General features: G+C 41.5%; 1 non-coding gene across 1 annotated transcript; it reads right to left on the bottom strand.

Annotated features, from left to right (window-relative positions):
* Positions 1–5,915: 5,915 nt before the first annotated feature.
* On the bottom strand, positions 5,916–6,022 carry LOC141603581 (small nucleolar RNA R71). The gene has a single exon (XR_012525445.1). It is a non-coding gene; the product is annotated as a small nucleolar RNA R71 (small nucleolar RNA).
* Between the last annotated feature and the right edge of the window lie 1,929 nt (positions 6,023–7,951).

Below are 7,951 nucleotides of genomic sequence, written 5' to 3'. Positions count from 1 at the left end.
ACTTTGACTTTCGCCTTGTCCAAGCCTCGGTCAAAGTGGGGGCTCAGAGATACCTCATTTCTGCACCTCTCGCAAACCACCCGGTGATGATTGGGCCGCATGTTTGGTACGCGGAACGATTTGTGACAGTTCTTAAGTTTATCGGAAAGTGATTGCTCAAATATTAATATCTACCTCTTAGTGTTCATCTACGTGCCGATCTGATCGTTTTGTGATAATTAGAGTACATTTGGAGTCCGGGCCTAAAACCGTCTTCATTTTCTCGATAACCGTTAAATCCCGAGTCGAATGTTCAAAATGTTCCTGGATATTTCTATTCCATATTTTATAAATATTTCACAATCTTTATCTTTTGGCAAACAATTTCCCGTAATATTCATATAAAGTATTAAGGAAAACCAAATTATTCCGTCCTACCATAACTTAAACACGGAAATCTTTCTTCCGCAGGAGGAAACCACTTGGGAACAGACGCAGCAGGTGCTGCGCCTCTTCCAAGAGACGCAGTGCTTGCTGCGCCTCTTCCCAGGCCCTTTTCTGCGTGTTTTCATATCTTTTTCATATCTTTTCCGAGATTCACTTCCAAAGAGTCTCCGAAACCCTATTTCCTCCACGTGATTAGTATAAATAGGAGCCTTCGCTCCTCATATTTCTCACGCAAGTGTCCGCCCTTCTCTTCTCCCTTTGCATTCTAGACACTTGTTCTTACTTTTTGGCGTCTACGTGCTTGAACTTTCGACCACGTAAGCTCGGATCCTTTTGAGTACCAGCCTCGTTTTGCATGACCGACCAATTTGACCAACTCCACAATCAATCAACTTAATTAATCTAATCGTTTTCCTCTTACGAGGGCACTTTCTTTACATTCGCGTCGAGCAACACTAATCGATATCTTAGTTCATCTCGTTTCGTCAACATGTAAGTCTGAGGGTGTATAATCTCTCTTTTATTTATTGTATTTACCTTTTGTATCATCATATTGTAAGGTTTATGTCGAAAATACCAATTAAGACCGATTTATAAAACCCTTTGTTAAAACCTCTTTTTACGGATTTCCAGAAGTCAACCGTCGAGAAAAGACGCAGCAACTGCTGCGCCTCTTCGAAGGAGCGTAGTACCTGCTGCGCCTCTTCGTGAGGCTGCCGCAGTTCCTGCCTCTTTTCTTCTTCCTTCGTCCTCTGTAATTCCGTCTTGTTCTATTTGTTTCGTTTGTTCTTGTTAAATACAATAGTCTAATAATTTCATGTATATTACTTATCATTCATTCACATGTTTAATTCGTCATAAATCCGACCTAAATACCTTATAATCTCATATTTGCGGGTTTTCGTCATTAAATTCAATCCGGATTTTAGAGATTCAATTCTTCAATATTAAGTTTCTGGAATTCATCATTGACACATTTACATCTGTCTTTTGTCATATTCATCGCATGTTCATCGCTAATTCGTTGTTAATTTGTCGTGTTTGTCCTAATTAGTTCACCGATGTCACTAATCAATCTTTCATCCATGTAATTAATTCGTATATTCCGTCTCATCCATGTTTTATTGTTTTATGACCCTTAATCACATGTAAATAACCCATTAATCACTTCCATCCGAGTAAATAATTTAATCAATAATTAAATTCATCAACGAGTATTAATAACACGTAATTAAAACTACGGCCCGAAATTGGTCGAGAACAGACGCAGCGTCTGCTGCGCCTATTCCAAAGGACACAGCTCTGCTGCGTCTGTTCCGGGCTGAATTCTGTCCCTGAACTCCGTTTTTGCCTTGACTTAGTTATCTAGCTTACGTATAATTGACTATTATTCGTATTATTGCCTTCTGACTTGTTCGTAATTTATTCTTTTATTCTTTTTCCCAAATTATCCATTTTAAAGGTATTTTCGACATAAATCGCCTAATCCAATGTAATTATTGTAATTCTTTTATTGTAATTTTCTTTATCATGTTTATCATTGTATTTCTTTCATCATTTGTATCTCTTCTCATGTAAATGAACATAAATTTCCCAATTCGACCTAATTGTTTGCTAAATTAATTGTCCACCGACTTAGTATTAATTCTCACATGCTAGGATTAAAACTTGGATGTTGCATTGCATGCATTACAATCGACGATATATCGAGTATAAATGATGTCCCTAATCATTAGTAGAGGCAGCTATCGAGGCGGGCGGGATTAGGTGTTCGATTTAAAGAGCTTCCTAATACGTACCCTCACCTCTTACTCCAGATCTCCGTGAACACCCGTGTTCATTGGCATCCACGAGAGTCATTCTAGACATAGAATGCTAAGGGTAACGATTGCTTAGTGTTCATGTCTTTACTTTGTGTCTTGACATGACGCGAGGTATTCAAATGGTTCCAATTTCCCATAAAAATTGGTGGCGACTCCATACAAAAATGCAAACGCTTGTTTCTCTTCTCTCCTAAGCGCCCCCGTGGGCCCCCGCTGTCCACACAACGCACCTATGGCTGGCGAGCCTTACAAATGCACCATGGCTGGCGAGCCTTACAACGCACCATGGCTGGCGAGCCTTACAACGCACCATGGCTGGCGAGCCTTACAACGCACTATGGTTGGCGAGCCTTAAACCGCACCATGGCCGGCGAGCCTTACAACGCACCATGGTTGGCGAGCCTTACAACGCACCATGGCTGGCGAGCCTTAGAACACACCATGGCTGGCGAGCCTTACAACGCACCATGGCTGGCGAGCCTTACAACGCACCATGGCTGGCGAGCCTTACAACGCACCACGGCTGGCGAGCTTTTGTCCGCAAACATCAAGGACAGATCCCGAAGATGCCTCGGGTACATTTCCTTACCACGGCTGGCGAGCCTTTGTCCGCAAACAATCAAGGACAGATCCCGAAGATGCCTTGGGTACATTTCCTTCCCACAGCTGGCGAGCCTTTGATCGCAAACGCGCAAGGACATATCCGAAGATGCCTCAGGTATGACTCCTTCTTATGGCTGGCGAGCCTTCGTACGTAGTCTAACGGACTTTAAACGACCCGCATGGACAGTCGACAGACTCTAAACTATTCCCGACGACAGGTCCTTGACTCATACCCTCGAGTCGCCTTGGCGTCGCCCTTCCCGACGGCAGGTCCTTGGCCCGAATCCTTTCGAGCCGCCTCGACGTCGCTTGGGTCTCCAGGTTGTAATCTTAGATTAACCTGGGGGCTCTACTTTGACTTTCGCCCTGTCCAAGCCTCAGTCAAAGAGGGGGGGCTCTGTAGATACCCAGTATCTGCTGAGACTCCAACAAACACCCGATGATTATCGGACTACAACATGTTTTGGAATCGCAGCGTTTGATCGACATTTTTGTACAACTTGACGTCGAAAAACTTAAAACGATTTCGAAAATAAAACATTTTAAAACATTTCAAAGATACCTGGAGTGTTTAATGCACGACGACGGGGTCGCAATGACACTAAATAGAGTCAAAACCGACACCAGACCAAAAACCAACTCAAAAATTCAAATCCCGACTCCAACAACGAGTCAAACCGAGTCAACCACAAAAACAAAATATCTCAAGCCTTCTACCTTAAGTTTTCCCGGATTCATGTTGGTCAAGTACCAAACATGTGACTACAAAACCTAGGATAGAACAAATCATGATTGCGTTTGTTGTGAAAGCGACAACACAACTCGAAGAACCGCGACGTGGCTCGCGCCTCTTTGAGCAGCCCAGGTGGCCACGTCGCTCAAAACTCACACAACCACTCATTTCCCTATAAATACCCCTCAAATGCCCCCATTTGAGAACTTATGCGAGTGTCCACCCCCTCTTTTCTCCCTTAAAATTCTCGACTCGACTTCTTAAGTCACAACCCGACGCGTATTTACAACCTACCGATCGTAAATACAAGCCTTACACATTGTTTGGTACCGTCATCGTGCATTAAATCACTTGACCGACCACTTCGACCACATCACCATCACTAAACATTAACACACTCTTTTTATTTACAAAAACGGTTTTAAACCGAGTTTTTTCGATCAAACGAGTTATTACACTTACGTCGGTCACTCGCCATAGCCAAACATGTAAGTATGAGGGTGTAAAAATCCTCTTTTGTTATGTTTTCATTTGTTCCATGACTACAACATGCTAAAACATGCATAACATGAACCAAAACATGGAATAAACGAGCCAAAACCGATTTTTGGTCTGAGGCAGAAACCCCTTAGGTCGCCAACTGGCCCGCGCCTAAATGGGGTACTCAGACCAGAGATCAACCGTGTTTGTTCTCGTCATTTCCCTTAATCCATTTTTCATATTTGTAATCGGTTTTCACCATTTTAAGTATTTTCGAACCATTTCTATTTTATTTCACATGTTTTAACCATAAAGCATTTTTCACCCTTGGTTCCTCATACCATGACGGTTAAATCCGTGTTTCGGTGATAATATTTGGTTAATGACATTTAAAAGGTATTTTAAAACCTTTTATTTCATTTCTTTACATTTTGGAAGGTATTTTAAAGCCTTTCATCATTTCTTTACATTTCAAACAAACACATTAGTCACCAACACGAAATCATCCTTGGTTCTACATACCATGCCGGATTTTAACCAGGGTACGATGACGAGTATCGACTAATAACATTCAAATGGACTTAAAACAATTAGTCCATAATCATTTTCAAAACTATTCATGTCAAGTTTGTCAAATCGAACCCGACACCGAATATTATCAAAACAATGATGATTATTCGAGTCTAGTTCTTCAAATCAACAAATGCGGTCTAAATGACCCCCTCAAATCAAACCGGGTCCAAATACCCATTTTTCAACACGTTTTATAACGTTTTCGAAAAGGTCAGAACACGGCACATAAACCGTGGGCTAACCCGCGCCTAAACAGGCTCTCCATTTCTCATTTTCAAAACCAGAGGGAGGCCCCTTACACCGCCGGCTGGCTCGCGCCTCATGTAGCCGTCTGGTACAGGGCCTGTTCCCTTCCAGCATTAGTCTAGGACGATCCCGACTCCGGATTAACCCGGATATAGGACGGCTCAGATGACTATTTGATGATTCTAAATCATATTTGCAAAACGCCTTACTAAGACAAATGGATCATTTTATGCACCCTAAACCTAATACGGTAAATGGATGTTTAATTTCCGTCTTGCATGCAAATAAATCATTAATTCAACTCGACATCTTATACTTGATACTTGGATTAAATCAACCGACTTAGAAAGCTCTCACATGTTAGGTTTAAATCATTGGATGCGCATTTATGCATTTAAACCGTTTTATCAACTTTTGCATTCAACCAACCAAGATCGAGCAGTAGAGGCCGCTAAACGCGGGCGAGATTGGGTGTCTGATTAAAGGGCTTCCCAATACATACCTTCACCTCTTACTCAGAAACTTTGGATAGTGGACGACCTTATCCAGGGCGTACGAGAGTCATTCTAGAGATAGGATGCAAAAGAGGGACGATTTCCTTATCTTTAGTACCTATGTTAAACGCTGCTTTGTGCTTCGATTTGACCGAGGTATAAAGTGGAATTCGAACGGGTTCCAGGCATCCCACAAATGCTTGGTGGCGACTCCGAACATCTCTAATCGTTTCGAGACCCTTGACCGAGACGAAACCGACCGATCTAAAGCGATCCGGTCGAAAGCATATTACGCCGCCGAGCGTGGCTTTCAAAGAGACCGCTGCCATTGTCCACAGATCGGCTGGGCATACGCAGGTGGGCCATGTTCACAGAGTCACTCAAGCTCAAATTAGGGAAATACTTTTCCCTTTCTCTTTGAAGGAGAAGGCAAAGCTATGGATCAATAGCCTTGATCGCACCGCCATGGGAATCCCCAATTGGGAAACATTGGTTCTTGCTTTCCATCAAAAGTTTTTTCCACCGGAGAAAACTCAAACTTTGAGGAGCCAAATCATGGGATTCCGTCAATAAGCTCTTGAGAGCTTATATGAAGCTTGGGAAAGGTACAAGGATTTACAAAGGCAATGGCCATATGATGGGTTGGATGCTTGATTCCTAGCTATAACATTCTACAATGGATGTTGTGCCGAGTCCCGAAGAATTCTTGATTCCGCTAACAATGGGCGGTTTAATCAAATTGACACGGATATTGCTCATGCCACGATTGAATCCATGGCGATTCATGATGCCCAATATGTCAATTCTCAGAGTACACTAATCAAAGGTAAAGAGGAAGCTTCCGACACTACTATTTTGAAAGCGCAACTCTTATTACTCCAAGAAAAGTTGGAGGCTCAAAATGTAATCCAACAACTCAATGTCGTGTCCTCTACTAGTCAAATTGTTGTTTGCGAAAATTGCGGAGGTTCGGGTCATTACACCGCTCATTGCCAAGCTACTATGGAGGAGGTAAATGCTTATCAAACTTTTAGTCAAAGTTCATATCCACCGGGTACATTTTCAAATACTTATAACCCGAACACAAGTTTCACCCGAACTTGTCTCACAAAAGCAACAATGTGCTTAACCCTAAACCTCAACAAACTTTTGTGCCTCAACCTCAACAACAACAAAATGTCTATGTACCACCACAACAAAGGTATAATTACCCACTGGGCTATCAAAGTCAAAACCAACAACAAAGGCCACCTCAACAAAATTTCCAACCAAACCAAGGTCCACCACCCCAAAATGTCCAACAAAACAACCAAGGGGGAAGTAAACTTGAGGCCTTGGTAATGCAAATACAAAGGGAATTGTTGGCTCAAATTGTAACGCCCCGAAAATCAAGCAGACAACTCTTTTATAAATAAAAGGCAGCAACGGAATTACAAGGGCGTTACCGTCGTATTCCCCCTTCGGAGAATACAAGGCTAAACAATTAAAATAAATAAACTATTAAAGCTTAAAACTATTTACAACTTATACTTATTATCCTCTATAATGTCAATTCCTCACACTTGACCTTCCCCCGATACTGTGCACGAAAAAGAGTGAAAGTAACGGAATCAACCAACCACAGCCGAGTATGACTCCGATTGCCTCCACCGGCCTTATGTCATATCCTTTATTCAAGGAATTATCTTTATTACCATATGACCCAATACAATAACTTACCGAATACAAAGATTCCCGCCATGGACCAACACGGTATACCACAAACATTTTATGACTACCATACCAACAGGATATATATATTCATATGACACTAATGCCGATATACCATTATTGAAAAGAGAAACATTATGGAGATCCACACTCACACCGGGTCTAAGACCCACCTCCATGTACACAGAATGAATAATTTCACTCGGGCCAACGCCCCTTAGTTCTCATGGGCCAACGCCCCTTTGTTTATATATATTTGGAGTACTCCCGAGCCAACGCCCCTTCGTGTACACACGAGTTACGACATAATGTCACCTCAAACCAATAATCGTATCCCGAATGCTACAATTGGCCAATTATGCAATATGACAACAACAACCTTATCACAGTCATATATTGATAAGACGGTAACTAAAATAACATGTGAGCAATATAACAATCATAAGACAAAATTAACAATAAAACCAATATAACAGATTATTTCTAATCTCTTATTTCAAAGGTAAACAATTACTTATATCAACGAAGGGTCCCGAAATCATACCTTCTTAAATAGGTTTATGCTACGGATAGACAGTCCGAGATTTGGTCGTACAGAGGGTGTGTATTTTTCGAAAATTTGCTTGGCTGATCTTTCTTTTTCTCCCGTTATTACTCCTACTCTTTTTTTTTTCTTTTCCTCTATGAATCACTCGGTGATTCTTATCATCTAAGCCTCTAAGGCATGCATGAGTCATATACCCTATGCTCTAGTCTCCCTACGTGGAGTTGTGTAAAAAAAATTGTGGTCTTTTTCTTCTTTTTTTTCTTTTTTTTTCATAAATATCTAATAGAGTAGTAAAAAACGTAACAGGTCCGATTCA

This window comes from Silene latifolia, chromosome 9, assembly GCF_048544455.1.
Source record: "Silene latifolia isolate original U9 population chromosome 9, ASM4854445v1, whole genome shotgun sequence".
In the NCBI taxonomy this organism is placed as follows: Eukaryota; Viridiplantae; Streptophyta; class Magnoliopsida; order Caryophyllales; family Caryophyllaceae; genus Silene; species Silene latifolia.
Note: the sequence above shows the minus strand (reverse complement) of the source record. Positions and strands in the feature narration are given on the sequence as shown.